The sequence below is a fragment of the Castor canadensis genome, chromosome 9, assembly GCF_047511655.1.
Source record: "Castor canadensis chromosome 9, mCasCan1.hap1v2, whole genome shotgun sequence".
Lineage (NCBI taxonomy): Eukaryota > Metazoa > Chordata > Mammalia > Rodentia > Castoridae > Castor > Castor canadensis.
The window spans coordinates 112,464,725-112,481,048 of record NC_133394.1 but is presented as its reverse complement, the minus strand read 5'-3'; the positions used below and the strand labels follow the sequence as shown (position 1 = coordinate 112,481,048).

Here is a 16,324-nt window from a genome sequence, read left to right as displayed (position 1 = left end):
AACAGCCATTACCACTGTCCATTTTCCGATTCCTCACCCACATAACCTGTGGGCATTTAGACTGTTAGCTTTTTTAATGGTTTGATTTTTGACAGTAGATAACAGAACACTAATCACATCAATAATGATATTAGACATAAATTAACTAAACATTTCAAATAATGACATAGATTACAAAGTGGATTATAACAGAGTTTCTAAATATTTACAGGAGGAAAACTCTTTCAATAAAAAGATATAACCAGGGAAACAGTGAAGAATGGAAAAAATGTGTAAACATCAAATATAAGAAAGTTGATCTGAATGTATTAATATCAGGCAAAGGAGATTTTCAAAAGAAAGTATTATTATCTAAAGAAAGATATTTGACAATGATAAAATGGTCAGTTCATAAAGAAGGTAAAATGTGTTTTATAATTATAAAACAAAAATTGATGAAACTCATAATGGAAGAAATTTTAAAGCTTGCTATTATAAGTGGAAATTTTAACAATCCTTAACAATTGACAGAATAAGTAGATAAAAATCAGTATAGATATGTTTGATTAGCATTTCAGACCAACTTAAGCTAGTTGATATTTATTTATTTATTTTTTAAAATATGGAACACTTTGCGAATTTGCGTGTCATCCTTGCACAGGGGCCATGCTAATCTTCTCTGTCTAATTGATATTTATATAACATTTAATCTGATGTCAGGTGTGGTGGCATACACCTGTAATCCCAACATTTGGGAGGCAGAGGCAGGAGGATCACAAGTTCAGACCAGCTACACAGTAAGACTCTTTCTCAAAAAAAGATTACACACAAAAAAATTACACAATGTATATACGCAATAGGGTATTACTCAGCCATAAAGAATGAAATTACGCAAACTGGATGGAACTAGAGATCATCGTGTTAAGTGAAATAAGCCAGACAGAGAAAGATAGCTATCACATGTTCTCTTTCACATGTGGAATCTAGGCTTTAAAAATAAATAACAGGAAAACAGAAATGTAAAACAGGTCTTGTTTGGGGGTGGGTATCAGTGGCATGGGGTGGGGTGAATATGGTCAAAGTGCTTTATACCCAAATATGAAAACAGAATGATGAAACCTGTTGAAATTGTTTTAAGAAGGGGGTAGAATCAATGAGAAGAAGGGATCGAGGGCGTGAATTTGATCAAGGTATATTGTATCCATGTGTGGAAATACCACAATGAGACTCCTTTGTACAACTAATATGTGCTTTAAAGCAGTCATGTTTTATTAACAGGGACAGTATGCCACTTTACCTCCCCACACTTACATATTTTCCTCACCAGTAGCACTTCATGAAGGTAGCCAATCACCAAAGATAACTGTATTAACATAAGTGCGTTTTTGATTCACAGTTATACTGTCTTATGCTGTTAGTATGACTGTGTAACCAACCCCCTGCTTTTCAAATGCTCAGACTTAGGATGCTTTTTCAAGATTGCAACCCCTCACAGCCTGCAGACTTGAGTTCAGTTTAGAAAGTCACCATGGAAAAGACCATAGATATTTTGTGATATAGTCCGTGAAAGTTTCTCCTATAGATAAGGTGGCCCACTCAATCCTCAGGGTTCTCCAGGAAAGTCAAGTGCAGTCAAGTATAATGACCTCAGAGTTCAACCTGGGTTTGCTGGCGATTGTTGGTTTCACTCATTCACTAAACAAATGTGTGTCACTAACACTCCAGGTGCACTATGAAGCAATTAATGATTCCGTCTTGTAATGTGGATTAATTCTAGAATGAAGTCATTCCTGTTCTGACACACCAGAGAAGACATGTTGAATGTGTTAAAATCACACAGCTATATCTCCTCTAAAACCATCCTTTCACTCTCCCTCACTTCCTCCTCGGTACGGTCAGTGGGACTGTATGCATTATGTATGAGAATGACATGCATCTATTTTTGTTTTGTAAAATTTCTCTATTTATTCAGCCCATGAGCTCTTCTACTTTTTAATAAGTAACATGTAATGGTGACCCAGAAAATATAATGAATAACTTTACTTGGTTAATAATTTAAATGCATAAACCCATTGTAATTTAGAAAAAATATAGACAAAATGGTAGCGTAAAACCATTAAGTTAAACTATTAGTTTTTTCAATAAAAAGCAAATAATCAAGCACAAATACAAAACACTAAACCCAAAAATTTTAAATACACGTTTTTCAAGTGCCTATAGAATATTTCCAATATAGACCATATCTGGGTCATCAGACAAATTTTAATAAAATCAAATGACTGAAAATTATAAAGTATGTTATCAGTCACAATGGATTTTAATTAGCAATTAGTACAAAAAATATACCTAGAAATTTTCCTATATATTGGGGAACTAGGCAACTTGCTTCTAAATCACAGAGTTAGAAAATATTTCAACTAATAGTAATAAAATATAGTACATCAAAATTTATGGAGTATGTCTAAAGTAATTCTTAGAGAAATTTTTTATAGCTTAACATGTTTTTTTGTTGTTGTTGTTGTTTGTGGTACTGGGGTTTGAACTCAGGACTTTCACCTTGAGCCACTCCACCAGCCCTATTTTTGTGAAGGGTTTTTCAAAATAGAGTCTTGTGAACTATTTGTCCGGGCTGGCTTCAAACCATGATCCTCCTGATCTCTGCCTTCTGAGTAGCTAAGATTATAGGCATAAGCCACTGGTTCCCGGCTGCTGAAGATGCATTTTTAGAAAATGAGAAAAGTAAAATAAGTGAGCTAATCCTCCATCTTACAAAGTTGAAGAATGTAGAAGAGCAAAAAAACCAAAACAAGAAGAAAAGAATAAAAACAGGTATGAAAATCAACAAAATAGGAAATAGCCCACAGAAGCCACAAGTTGGTTCTTCATGGACATTTAATAAATTTGAAAAGTTACCATTTGCATGACTGGGCTATTCTAAAATAGCCCAAAAAATTTAATCTCTGGCCTTTATCAACCCTGATAGAGATCAACCACGGCTCTCATGTATGTATTAAAGGAGTATAAAATGGTACACTTAACTCTGGAAAACAATTTGGCAATATTTTATAAAGTTAAGCAAACTCCTATCTTTGACTCAGCAGTTCCAACCTTAACCATTTACCCCAAAGAAGTAAAAGCACATGTTCACAGAGAACTTGCACAAGAATGTTCATAGTGGCTTTATTTATAATAGCTGCAAATGGGAAACAGCACAGGTGTTCATCAATAGAAAAACAGAGACACAAACTCTGACATAGTCATAATGTGGAATGCTATTCAGCACTAAAAATGAGCTACTAATGTACTCAACAATATAGATGAATCTTAAAAACCTAATGCTGAGTTTTTACTCTATGATTTCACTTATTCAAAATTCTAGAACCAGTACAACTAATCTATGGTGGAAAAACATCAGAATCGTGGTTGCCTTTGGTGGGGTAGGAGACTCGAAGGGCATAAGACCGTGCTGGTCTGATGGAGCAGTCTTATATCCAAAAAATGTTTTGGGATATTTGGGTGCATGAATTGTCAAAGTCAGCAAATTCACATTTAAGATGCATGTCTTTTCTTGTTGGTAAATTTTGCATCAAAAGAAAATCTACACCAAATACTACAGTCTACTTAACATTATGGAAGCTGAAATATTTAAAAAGAAGCATGGTGACATCTGCAACTTACTTAACTATACAATAAAGAAAATATGAGGTACAACAGAGACACTTGCATACTGATATTTATCGCAGCACTGTTCATGACAGCCAAGCCATGGAAACAGCCGAGATGCCCTACAACTGATAAATAAATTAAGAAAATGTGTTATATGTACACAATGGGGTTTTATTCAGCCATAAGGAAGGACAAAACTATGTGGTTTGAAGGTAAACGAATGGAATTGGGGGGCATCATGTTAAGTGAAATAAGTCAGCTTCAGAAAGACAAAGGGTCCATGTTTTCCTCTCATATGTGGAAGATAAATCCAAAAGATAACATATACACAAAACCAAGCTTCTTCATACACAAACTCATATGTAGAACATGATTGTAACAGTGGAACTACTCTATGGCAGGGGAGGAGGGAAAGGAATAGAGAAAGATAGAGCATCAGCAATATCAAAATGCACTACATCTGTGCAGGCAGGAGACATAATGATATGCACTGAAAGCTGTTGAATAATGGGGGATGGGAGGGAAGGGATAAGGGAGAGTAGTGGAAGAACAGACCAAAGTGAAGTGTACTCACAGAGGGAATACTTCAAGAAACCCCTTTGAACATCGACTTTGGAATTCATAATGAAAGACAAGACCTTAAAATAGGTACAATGTGTGTGTGGCAGGGGATATGTGTGTGGGGGGGAGGGGGAGTGGAGGAGATGGAGGTGAGGGAATATGGTTGAGGGGCTTCATACACATACATGAAAAAGAACGATGAGACTCTTGCAATTGCTTTAAGTGAGACGGGAAATGGGCTGCAAGGGGGTGATGGTGGAGTGATCTAACCAATGTATGATGTAAGGCTAGAGGGAGTTGGCACAATGAATCCCCCTATACAATGAATATATGCTAATAAAATGAAATATATATATAAAAGAAAAGATGAATTGATGGACGGACGGAGGACTAAATAGATGGATAATCTATGATAAAGCACATATAGTTATATGCATAAACCCCAGGGGAGGGTACAAAGTGTTCACTGTAAAATTTTTTAAACTAAGCTGGAGCTTAAATTTTTTCACATTAAAATAGTAATTTTTTTCAAGCCAATTACTTAGGAAAGGAGGGCCCAAGGGGAGCAAGTGGTCAGGGAGTAGCTCCTTTTTCATTGCTGAGTTTCTTGCTTTATAGATAGAAGAAAATGCTTCTATAAAAACTGAGTAAACAAAGATCCCGGTACAGTGGAATTTTACAGGATATCTATATTAAGTGATTCAAATCCTTCTAGAGTATGTCGGAAATGTCCAGGTTCCTGAAGTTGTAGGAGATTTCCTTGCCTGAATTTGCTATAGCCTGTTCATGATTGGTGGCCTTTTTGGAATTGAATTTGGGATCCCAAAAAGCAGAATGTTTTTGCTTTCCAAAACAGCTGGGAGACCTATTGAGAGGATAAGGTCTGCAAATGGACTTCTCAAAGGATCTTATTCTAACGTAGCCAAAGGAATGTTTCTTAGATAACCTGGAAAGGACACAAGTGGGAAATCCCCTGCACTATAAACTCAGCAAAGGCAGCCGTATCTATCTTGGTTGTCATTTCATTCTCAGTTCTTTGTGTCTATCACAAATCAAACTTCTATTTAATATCTGTTGAACAAATAAATTAACACATAATAATTCCTCCTATTGGAAATCTTTGGGTAACTTTCAAAATAAATGACCTACGTATTTCCACCACCCCTCTACTCTGGACCAATGGAAACAACTCCCAGAAAAGCCTATACAATTTTTAAATCTTTGTCTAAATGGTTACTGTGTCTTCCTAAGAGGGGAACAACCAAAACAACTACTATTGCTGCTACTATCATTTATCAAGTGAGTACATAAGGTGAGGAATTTTGTCCAGCACCTTACCTTGTTCCTAATCTCAGAAATAACCCCGAAAGGTAATGACAAGGAAAGAAAACCAGTACTCAGTCAAGAGAACTTACTGGAGGATGTACTACTAGTAAGACCCAAAGCACTCAACTACAAAGCTGACTGGCTCCAAAGTTTATTTGCTTCAAATGCTTAGCACAGCAGAAGGTGCATGTGTGCTGTACAATATAACACAAATAAATTTAGATAAGCTATTATGTAGTTAGGTTGCTTTTCCCTAAGAATCTACTCTTGGTAAACACCTACTGTAGATTCGTGTGTGTGTGTGTGTGTGTGTGTGTGTGTGTGTGTGTGTGTGTGTGCGTGTTTGGTAACTGCCCAAACAATTACAAGGAGGAAGGAAGCACATCCTCTCTGGCCTTTGGCCTCTCCCTTCCTCACTCTCTGGTCAACACAAGCCCATCCAAACCAGAAAGCTCTTTCTACTTCTAGTAGCAACAGTTACCCAGCATTACTATTCTCAACAGAGTTTTGTGAGTGTTTGGGTTTTCATTTTGTTTTGTTTAGGTGTTTGTACAATGAGCGGACCACTCCAGGGGTTTGTTGATTCTCCATGCTCTTCCTCAATAGACACTCCAGACCCTGTTCCTCACCCCAAGGAAGCTTTGTGCACGTCCTGGACACGACCGTTCCTAAACAACAGCACAAGAATAGAACCCAGATGAGGACATAGGGGCCACAGGCCAGGGGAAGAAGCTTATATTGCTCAGAATCAAGTGGTACCTAAAATTTGTCTTTAGTGCAACACCCCCCAGCACTGTCTCATTAATGTCCTGCTTCTCCATATTGAAAATCTTTTATCTAACTTGATCCTTGTTTAGAGAAGAATACCTGTTAATACATAGTTCTGAATTAGGACGAGTGGTGACTGGACCATAGTCAAAATGCCAAGCTGTTACAAGTAGACTTTCATGCCATAGACTCAGTATTACAAACCACAATGGCACCCCACAAACACGTTATACCACTAGGTATGAAAACTGATCAATAAAGTAAAATACCCATATACATTCATTCTACTGTGAGATATGTTATAATATAAATAGTGCATAATACTTTGATGTACAGTTCAAATAATAATTGCGAAGTTAATACCCATCTTAACACCCAAATCCCCAAAGAGGTTCACATCTTAGAACAGTTACTAATTCAAGAAATAGAATATAGCTAGTGTCCCAGAAGATTCCATATGGCCCTCACACTCTGCCTCTCCATCAGATGTAATCCCCCCCATTGGATGTGCCCACGAAAGAGAAGGAGGCTGTCTACAAGCCTCGTTCAGTTGACTTTGGATATTTGTAATGAGTTAAGAAAAGCACTGATTTACCTTCGTGTGTGTGTGTGTTACTGGGGATTGAACTCAAGGCCTTGTGCTTGCTAGGCAGGTGCTCTACCACTTGAGCCATGCACCCAGCCCTGTAAGTAAGAATGAAAGATATGAGCCAGCATGGTGGTACATGCCTATAATCTCAGCTCTCAGGAGGCTGAGGCAGGAATATTGTGAGTTTAAAAACAGTCTGGGCTACCATAGCAAGACTCTACTTCCAAAAATGCAAAACAAAAATGCATCTAAGATGCAGATGAATCCGTTCTATTATTTCATAAAAATGTTCATTTTATGTTTTAGAAAATACTTTGTAAAGACTTACATTTACACAACAGTCTCACTATATTTCAGTAAACACTGAGTTTAGGTTTGGCTGTCAACTGAATACAATATTTATATATCTTGAGTTTGGGGTTGGTAGCTTGAAGAAGATACAGGGTTCCAAAAACCTTAATAAGACAACTTTTTATAAATTGTCAACCTGCTCCAAAGAATGCTTTGGATGCAAATGTATTCTTTAAGTCACTCTTAGCAAAAAGGCTAAAAATAGCACCTGCTTAAAAGAGGCTTTAGTAATCTCTCAGATGCCAGTTTGGATATCTATCTGGTACACATGGGAAGTGCCATATCGGAACAGTTGGAGCGCACAATGAGGATAACACAGCTATCTCTTGGTATAAAAAGTGAAGAAAGTCAGAGCCCCAAATAAGAATGACAAGTTTCAAACTGACCCACCGCTCTATCTACCCAGGCCCTAGGAGCACACTGGACTGAAGAGCCAACCACGCATCTTCCAGGCACTAACCCTTCCCAGGCACAGCTGTGACAATTAACACAAGCTCTGGGCAGCCAGTAAAACATTAATAAGCCAGACCCAAAAGATGCAGGCTCTCTGTGGGAACCCGGGCAGGCCTGCCACACTACTGACGGTTTTCATGCCATTAAACAGCAAGTAAGTTAATAACTGCAGTGGTTTATCTCAACCCTCCCTGCTGCTTTTAGTGCTTAACTCAAATAATGTTCATCAGCTGCTGCCAGTAGGCAAGAGGGAGGCTTTATCAGAAAATGTAAAAATGGCTTTTTGGGGATTGTTAGTATGCCTCAGGACAGAGCTACCCTTAAGTGCCCCACACAGCTCCTGGTGGGGCATTATCTGCTGAAGGCTCTGGCAGTTAGATTTCTGTCCATGACTGCCACACACCACTCTCACACACACTTTTTAAAAATTTAATGCTGGACTGTCTTAAATCACACAAAATGGCAATTGATAAGATATGGAGTGAGCTGTGTTTTCTTTCAGCATGGCCTGGTTGACCTGGGCACTCACTGTCCCCTACTTCTACCTGGTCCGTGTTGGCCACAAAGCCATGAGTTTTTCTGCCATCCTAGACCTAGTACACAAACTCTGTCATCTGGTGTGTTAAATGCTTAAGACCGTCTTACTGTCCCCTGTACAATACAGGACCTAATTCTCATGGCTGACAACCCCAGTAGGTTGCAGAGACAGCAGCAGTCTGAGTCTAACTTTTAATTAAGTGCCTGGTGGGAGGATCTCTTGTCATTTAAAGGAAGTCATTATGGCTGCCACTTAGAGTGATTCAATTTCTAGAAATTTCTCATCACATGTCAATGGATGGGAGATCCAACAAGTCTCTCTTAAAAAAGAGAGCTGTGATTTCACAATTTGCCTCTATAGTGACTGCAAATTGGATTTGCAGAGAAGACATTTTTAGTGTTCACATATTTCTGATTGAAAGATGCCTGGAAGAGACCAGAAGAAAAAGAAAATATCAACTCTAAGAAAGGAATGCCAGCCAGCCATCCTGAAATGGATTGTCCTGCCCAAACTTGTGAACTCTCCGTCTTTGTAACTGCCATGCTAGCTGACCAGTTCCAAGGGAAGAGCCTTCCTCAAAATTTGACTTTAAAATCCCAAGTAACAATCTCCCAATTATCCCATTCTAACAGTTGATAAGAGGAGGGAATGGGAAAGGTGGGCAAGAGAAAAGGAGGACAATGGGGGTAGGGGGAGTGGATATATAATCAAAGTATATTATAGGCAGGTTTAAAAATTCACAATGGAACTGGTTATTTTGAACAACTGATATATCAGTAATCAATAAAGAAAGAAAAAGAAAAAAGAAAGAAAAGCCCCATTCCAATCAAAACTGAAGAGATCTCAAGATAAGATTGAAAGTGTTTTTCACCGCCTGTTCTGTTCTTTTAGCATCTCAAAAAGTTTCCCAAGTAACCTGGCATTGACTATGACACAAAGCCCCAATAAATTTCAAAAGATTGGGCTAGACCAGGCAGCAAGAAGATAAGTAAAAGAGTACAGGGGTGAAGGCTCTGCCAAGTACAGTTTTTCTAATTAATTCTTGGTTGATCTTGATACCAACTGGAGTCTAAGGAATGACAGAATTCTCCACAAGATCTTTTGAGAGATGCTACCAATGAGCCCTCAATTATTTGTTATGAGCATAAGATCTAGAATCAGTTTTGAGAGCTAAACGTTAGTCAAATTAACTTGTCTAAACTATAATTTCTTCATCTATAAACTGGAAATAATATTAGTATGTAGCAGGAGGTTATTGTGAGGAATACAATGGAGAACAGATGTATAATTGCTTAGTATTCTGTCTAGCACAGAGGGAGTTCTTAATAATTACTGATTACTTATCATTGTTATTTTTTATGTTATTTTATAATATCTAAGAGCCATTAACAAATAAAGTAAGGGCCATCTGGTAGCTACTCAGCCAGAAATTGTGCTTAAGAGTCTCCTTCCTTGGGACAGACTGTTAACCCCATGTGACACTAGAGCTTTGTTGGTCTGGTCTGCTTCCACTTGGCAGTTCTGGAGGTGAAGTGGCCTTCACCAAGATTGTCTGGTCCTCCCAGGCAACCAAACACCACAATGCCAAACCTCAAGTTAATAGAGTACTAAGTGAGCAGACCACCATATTGAATCTTAATATGATTTTTGTCAAAGCCTCCCTCGTTGTGGAAACAAAAGGCCCAAGGGCTCTTGGTCTTTCATGGCTGCTGAAATTACTGTAAGGTCAGTCTCTTAATCTATCATCAGGTGCCATTCTAACAATCTAGCAGGAAAAGATGCCTACCCTCCACTTGGTTCCGCTGGGGCGGGCTCACAGTAATTAACGAGTCAGCAGAGCACCCCTTCTTCAACGACTTAATATGCTTAACAGCTAATTACATCTGTGTAGGGATTATACTTTACATTGTCCAGCTTTATGGAAACAAAACCCGGGCTTCCTCAGATTCCCTGACACAGCTCCTTATCTTGGAGAGTGAGATCTTTATCAGTGCCATATGTTCCAAGGCCTGGGCAGTTTCCAAATGACCCCAGGAAAGCCTCCTGGGGCCTAATCAGTCTGCAGGCTGGAGAAGGGACTGAACAGGGTCCCAACCTGGAGTGGGGGGAAGAGGTCACAGCCAAGGGGGAGGGGTTATGACGACTCATCCCTGCCTTCTGTCCTCCATAAACCTGTCAAAGGCTGAAGGTCTGGACCAAGACGACCACACATCAGCTTCACCAGAACTTCCTATGTCAACCTCCACGCAATGTAGAGCTCGAGCCCGCAAATCCCAGGGGATGTGGGGCACCTTTAGCCAAGTCAAAGGTCTTGCCCTTCCAGGGGCACTGTGGGAGAACTATTTTAACAGTAACCCTGTGTTCAAAAGATGTGTCTGGCTTTTTAACTCTCAAGTTAGTTAAAGCCTTTCCAACCCTGGAAGAAATGAGTCAATAACATGGATGGAAAAAGCCTCCTTTTGGTATCCATGATGGAGAGGGAGGCCCCAGTATTTGACCATGATGGCAAGGGAGGCCAGCTCACCTCACACAATTTTCTCAAGGCTTGGGAGTTTCCTGGCCTTGACAGATGCTAAAAGCACTCCTTCCCTTGAGTTATAACAATTCAGTCAAAGACCTTGTCTTAAAAAACTCTTAAGAAGGGGGAAGATCCGGAAATGTCCCCCATGTGAAGAGCCCAGGAGCCAGAGGGACACTGCGAGAGCTTTCCAGCTTGTGACTCACAGGCCCACTTCTCTGCTTACCCCAGCCTGGGCTCCAGCCCCTCAGCCCCGCTGTCTCAGCTCCTCTTCCTGTCTCCATTCCGCCCAGAACCCTGAACAAAGCAGAAAGTCTGGAGTCCACGGCAGAGACTGAAGTGCTGTGTATGTACTAGGGCGTCATCTCTGGAAGCAGCTATTTTGAAAACAAAAAATAACTTCCCTGCCGTCAGAAGAAGTTGGTGAGCTCTTGGAAGTGTGTCCTTTAACCACTTGAGACAGAAACCTTGATTATCAGTTCTTGAAGAATGAGAGGTGGACTGTTGCATCTCTTTTCATTGATTGCATAAATCATGTGCTTATTCTGTGCCAGGTGCTGTACTAAGTGCTTTACATCTATTATTTAATTCTTACAATAACACTGTGAGGCACGTACTGTAATCATCTCCACTTTATGCAGGAGGAAGCTAAAGCTAAGAGAGGTTGCACATGGTCACAAACTGGTAAACAGTACAGCCAGGATCCAGACCTAGTGTCACTGGAGAACCTAGATTCTTGGTCTCTGATATGCTGTGATGAAAGGGCATTTGGAGGCCTCCTTGTCCAACTCTGATTCTTAACTCCTTACAGTGCCTTGACTCTTTTCCAACAACCTTACAGAAGGGTCACCACTCTCTCCAGGGAGGGGAGGAGACAGCGAGGGGCATAAAGGAAAGGGTAGGTACTGGGGTATCAGATGACACAGGGGCCTCCACTCTCATGGTTTCTATCCACTGATCAGACTCTGACTTTTGAGATGACAAAAGGCAGCCAGAGTACTTTCCGTGGAAACTTTTTCATATATTGAAAGAGAGATCTTGCATACTCTATGTCCAGGTTCCCAGCCATTCATTGGTAAAACCTCGTCTGGGTTTGCTGCTGCTCCTATTAACTCTTCAGTGTGGTAACAAACACTGAGTGTCAGAGTCCAAGTGGGTCTGACCAGGTTGGCTTGTCTCCTCATGTCTAACTACTTGTAAGTATAAAATTTCCTCACTTCTTTGGAAAACCAAACATACTCCAAAACATACTCAATGAAAACCTCTGAAGATTTGTTGCACTTGCTGATGCTAAGAAGAGCAGGTTGAAATGATGAAAAGCAACTTACGTGAGGGCCAGTCAGCAAAGATTCTATTCACTGAATGATTTTATCATTGTATCCCATCCATAGATGCATACTGAGTGCCTATTATTGTCAGTCACAGTTCTAGGTGCTAGGGATAAAGCCATGAACAGAAAAGGCAAAAGCATTCTAGGATAATGGAAGTGTTTCAGCCACTATCAAGCTCTTCTCATTCCTTTTTGATGTCATTTGAAGTTTTTCAACATTTGGGCATTTTAGCATTCTTTCAATGATGCCTCATGTCTCATGTAAGTCTTAATTTTGTACTTCTAGAAATTGGTGAAAAAAATCAGCATCTCATGTAGATGTGATTAGTTTGGATCCTTACACAGAATTTTATATTAATGGCAAATATGTGATAAAATCCTATCCTGAAATTTATGAATTTGAATGAACCATTGAAAATTATCAATAAATTATGGGAGGTTTAAGGTCATATGCCTCAACTTTTGAAAAACTGAGACTTTCATGAAGTTATGCTATGGAGACAGAGTAAAAACCACTTCACAAAAATCACCATTACAAATTACTATAAACTTTATAAATAATTCTTAAGGATGTTGGTTTATTAATGATTTTTAATTTGATGAGTTACTTCTTAGGCAAATTGACCATTTGAAAACTGATTTTTAGTAAACTGATCACTGACTAATTGATTTTCAGCAAACTGATATTTGTTATCCAATTTAAGACTGTTGATAAGCTATTTTCATCTGAAAATTTACCCAGGGGGGGAAAAAACATATTAACTGTTTTGATACAGCTGTGTAATTCTGACCAGTGTGCTCTTTCTGAATCCTGGAGATACTTATCACTCTATCGCCTTCCCAGACACGTCTTCCAGTAGACTCTTCTTCATGTTATGAGAGTCTTTGTACATCTGAAAACCAGGTGACCAGAGAGAGTAGCATGTTCTACTAGAAACCTCCATCCAGGCTGTCATGGTAAGTTTACTAGCAATCCCTGAAAACTGTTATTCAACAGGGTAAACGTATATAGCTTCACTATCCTAACATCCTCACAAGAATATAACAGTAGCTAGCCGTGACTGAACATCTTCCACCTGTCACATGGTGAGTACATCGTTTACACATTGCCACTAGATCATCAACCAGATAAGTACAAAAGGCTCAAAGAGGTTAAGTAACTTGGCCAACAGCATAGAACTAGTGAGTGACATACTTTCTTTGGAAGTTAGATGTTTATTATCACACAGAGCTTTTATGCTTAGTCACTGCCCAGTGTATTTATCTTAAAGATGAGAATGTTGATGCCAATACATATACTAAGATGGTGAATGGTACCAGGTCACCCTAACATGTACCTTTCATGTGGTTGGTTGATTTATTATGGGATGAATCAGCTTGCTGCCTTCTATCAAGACAGAAGATCCAATTCTGATTTTTAATATGTCTCCAAGGTCTTCAGTAGATAGGATTTGATCTTAAACATGATCTTGCATATGGAGGTGCCAAACCTCAACTGCCAATCTTCACTTGTCATCTGGTGATAGCACCTAATGTGAAGGATCATTGCAAGGATTTAATGAAACCATCTATGAGGCTCAATGCCTGGCATATGGTAGATGATCGATGTTAGCACTCAGCCCTTCAGACTGCTCAGGTCTAACTGACGGCAGAGCTACTTCACGTCCATCACCATGAAATAAAGAAACATAAAGTTAAATCTGCAACATATACTTAAGTAAAAATGCTATTGCAGCATGACTAAACTTGCCAGGGTAAAACTTCCTTGAACACATAAACCACTCAAAATTACTACTCAGTGGAACTTTTTAAAGTAAGCATTAGTAACAAATTCTGTAAGATCTAATTCAGGAGTGGACTCTAGCCTGACACATCTTGTCTTGCTGCTCCACCTAGGCAGCAGTGAGCTCACCACTTGTACAAATGACTGCAGGAACTTAAAGCTGGGCAGAGCTCTGAAATCCACTAATGAATTGGGTAATAAGAGAAGGAGAGTCCTTTTTTCTTGCTTCATGACAGCTCTTCAAAGTAATTTGCCAACCAACTTAAACAGGACAGGACAGCAGAAGGGCACAGCAATATATCATGATCTACCTATGATGATTGAAATGAGGCAAAATTCATTTCCATTGGCTTTAAGTACAAGATGCTTAAAAGATTCTCACGGTGATTTATACAGACGCATCCTTCATGTTGTGAAATAGATGTATTTGGGAAATGGTGCATGTTAACTGATAATATTTTGAAATGCTCAGGGAGAAATCACTATATAATATTCTTAATTCAATAATTCTTATTCAATAATTCTTCAATAGTAATTCAATAATTCTTATTGAAGAATTCCTATTCTTATTGAAGAATTCCTAGCAAAACAAATAACAATAGTAGAATTTATTCTTTCTGTATTGTGGATTTTCATCTACTGGAAGAGTTTAAAATGCAGAACAGTAGTGTAAAAGACAACATGGCATCACCTATGGTAACACCAAAGATTCCTTTCGCATTGTCAGTCAATTCTTGCCAACATACAATTCTTCTGGAGCATGGGCAGAATCTCATCTTGCTTTACAAGTGCAACACAAATTTGCGACATGAGGTGAACATGACAAATTTTCTCAGCTTTCGGTAAGAAGGCTCTCACCTGATTGTTCCCTGTGTTTCCTGACTCTAACACTGGGTTAGGTGACTCCATGGTGAATCTACGTATGAGAGGACCTAAAGCAGTTCCTGAACTCTGTTTAGAATGACTGACCCAATGAGGAGACTATGCCCAGTTGACTAAGGGGAGGCCAGACAGATACACAGAGCGTTCCGGAGTAAGAGCAGAGTTTCTCCTCTGTTAGTCCAGGCAGCTGAGGAAATCACTTTGACCACCACCTGCAGGATGTCTGGCACACAGTGAGTCCTTAACAAACACCTGTGGAAACCATTCATGAGGGTACCTTTGAGAACCCTGCCCTCACTTTACCTCCCTGAGCTACACTGTGGTGCTTACACCTTGCTTTACAGTCCCCGTTACTTAAGTGAATTAACACTGATAAACTTCTACAAAGAATAGCTAGCACACTGCAAGCACTTTATTGATGCAGTAAAATATAAACAAATACTCTTATTTAAAGTTCAGTAGTAAAGGCCAAGTCTTTGGCACTTGAATTCTGTGGGAGACCTTGCTTTTCCCCAATGTGAGCAGCAGGATGTTGTATGCCAGCTAACCCGGGAAGTGCCTATAGGTGCTGCTTACCGTACCTCTAGCTTGACTTCTCTGCCTTGTCTGGGTTTTCATTCCCAGACATATACTCTCAGTGCCAATGAGTAGAACGTGGAATGTTTTCCATCCCTTTTGTCAGGATAAATCATTTGACTTAAAGAGATTCCCCACACAGAGCACCAGAATTCCATTCAACCTCTCCTGGCCACACACTAGTTCGGAGGACCCCTGATGAGTCCATCCATGTCCTATGCCCTATGAGCTGCACATGTTCCCAAAGTCAGTCACTGTGAGAGTACCTTTAACTGAGCTAAAAAAATTAATCCCCCAAACCATATGTTAATGATATTTGGGATTTGGAGAGGTAGTTAGGGGGCCCAGGATGGCATTACAGGAAGAGGAAGAGAGGTGCTGGCTAGCACACTTGCTGTCTCACCATCTGAGGCCCTCCACCATGCTATGATGCAGGAAGGAGGCTCCAACAGAAGTCAGCACCTTGATAATAGACTTCACAACAGCTAGAAGCATGAGCTAAGTAGATCACTTCTTCTTTGTAAATGTCCCTGTCTATGGTGTTCAGTTATAGTAACAGAAAATGGACTGACATCCCCAAAGTATTACTTCCTGAAAAAAAGGAAAAGACAAACAGAGCAAAAGTTGGAACAAAACTAGAGCAAAAGCCATTTTTATTTCCTACCCTTTTTCTATTGAATGTATCTAAATGTTAAAAACTTCTAACAATTAAGGCATGTGGTTATGCAGACACCAGTTTTGGTAAGTGCACTGATTATATGTTCTATAGTACCTGATATAAACAATAGGTGAAGCTAAAATTTAAAAAAAATTATATATATTCTCTTCACTCTTTTATGTCTAATCCTTAAAAAAATAGTGAAAACACTAAATTTGAAGTTTTAGAGTAACACTAAAATCATATGCTATAAAGGAGAATCTCAGATACTTTTTGGTGTCCTCTCACTGACATGTCATTGTGTCCACCACAGTTTACTGTAACTCTTATCAGTCCTTTTTACTAG

At 39.2% G+C, this 16,324-nt stretch overlaps 1 non-coding gene across 1 annotated transcript; it reads right to left on the bottom strand.

Moving 5' to 3' along the window:
* Positions 1-595: 595 nt before the first annotated feature.
* On the bottom strand, positions 596-697 carry LOC141411149 (U6 spliceosomal RNA). Its single transcript, XR_012435990.1, has one exon. It is a non-coding gene; the product is annotated as a U6 spliceosomal RNA (small nuclear RNA).
* Between the last annotated feature and the right edge of the window lie 15,627 nt (positions 698-16,324).